General features: G+C 42.4%; 1 long non-coding RNA gene across 1 annotated transcript; it reads right to left on the bottom strand.

Annotated features, from left to right (window-relative positions):
- Positions 1–207: 207 nt before the first annotated feature.
- LOC121965577 lies at positions 208–580 on the bottom strand. The gene is made up of 2 exons (XR_006107501.1): positions 457–580; positions 208–313 (listed from the first exon to the last, which is right to left on the bottom strand). It is a non-coding gene; the product is annotated as an uncharacterized LOC121965577 (long non-coding RNA).
- Between the last annotated feature and the right edge of the window lie 1,002 nt (positions 581–1,582).

A 1,582-nucleotide genomic window follows, 5' to 3' on the forward strand; every position in this document is an offset into this window, starting at 1 on the left:
TCCTGTTGACACAAAATTTCAAGGCACATTTGCATGCTGCTGTGACTTTACTTTGTGAGACAGAGACAGAGAGATGGATAAGAGGAGAAACAGCAGGAGGAGGATAATTTGGGGCCCAGGGCTCTGCTCATTATCTTTTGATCGGGGCCTGACAACAGTTGGCCATCCGTGCGACGCGTGATGCATGGAGGCTGCGACGGGGCTCACCTGTGCACTGTCCGAAGTGTAGCACTGTGATGTCCTTGTCCTGTCTACAGGCTATGGTCCTCAGCTGGCACTGGTCGGCATAGGTCACCCCGTCTGAGCCACACACCTGCTCCACGGTGACAGAGATGGAGAGAGGGGAGGTGGGAACACATGTTAACTCCCTGTAGGACACTGAAACAATGTTCTTCTGTCGCAAACTTGTAAATCAAGCAACTTATTTCTTAGGTGCGGAAAGTTTGAAAGACCCACCTTGGTTTTGTTTTTCTCGTCACAGTCAGGTGAAGGGCACTCGCAGTGGGCTTGGTTGTCCACTTCAATGCAAGTGGCTCCAAAACTGCACACTAACTCTTCACATGAAGTCGGGGCCTCAGGACCTGTGGAAGAAATGGATTTTTGCTGTTACACATTTATAATCAAACAGTGTACAGCAACAGAGAACAGCTGCTTTATCATTTCTGTTGTGGCATTTGTGTGAAATGCGGAGTTAAATTAAAAGATACATTTGCATTGCATATTTAAAGCTGAACTTTCACAATTACAGAACTTTTGCAAAAATTCTGCCTGTTAAACAACCATGAAATTAGTTTCATAAAATCTGTAAAGGCTGATTAAATATAAAGTGAAATAAAACAAAAGTAACACATTAATTTGCACTGTATGTTAATAGGATAGTAATAATACAGCTGCTGTTGCTTCAAAGCTTCCTCTACATTTTTATGATGACATACCAAAGACTTAGATCCACACAAAAATTTTATAGAGCTGGGACCAGTGGAAGTCTGGATCCTCTCACCTAATTTGTGACACAAATCTAATCTCTAGCTTCAGCGTGTATAACAGAGGTTACATTTCAGAGGTCAAGCTCTTGTTCTAATTACGTGGCGTCCTCTAAGGATGACAATTAAGCAAATATGGACGTGGCAAAACCGCAGTTCCTCTAATGGCCACTTGACTCCCCATTGACCCCCATGTTAAAATGCCCAACTTTACAGCAGAAATATTTACAATCCGGAACAAAATATGGTTTTGGTCTCTATAGCTAATTTCAACATATATGACAATTCTGCTGCGTTAATAGGTATATAAGTCACGGCTTAAAATGATGCATAACTGAGAGCATGGCTGCTCTGAGTACCGGGGGGTGCTGTCCACTGGCAAAGTGCTACCACTGCCACAGTGTTAGCAAGATAACTTAACCTTGGGGTAACCCAAAAACGACTGCACAGAGTAAAGGCGTAGCTGTAGCTGTTGCTATTTCAGAGTGTTTTCAGTTCATGGGGGTTAACTGTAACATTTTAGTTATCTAAAGAAGTTGTTTTTTATCATTTGGTTGTACTAAAAGATGCTCTGGCTGCATTAGCAAAAATTAGCATTA

This window comes from Plectropomus leopardus, unplaced genomic scaffold (genome assembly GCF_008729295.1).
Source record: "Plectropomus leopardus isolate mb unplaced genomic scaffold, YSFRI_Pleo_2.0 unplaced_scaffold20677, whole genome shotgun sequence".
Lineage (NCBI taxonomy): Eukaryota > Metazoa > Chordata > Actinopteri > Perciformes > Serranidae > Plectropomus > Plectropomus leopardus.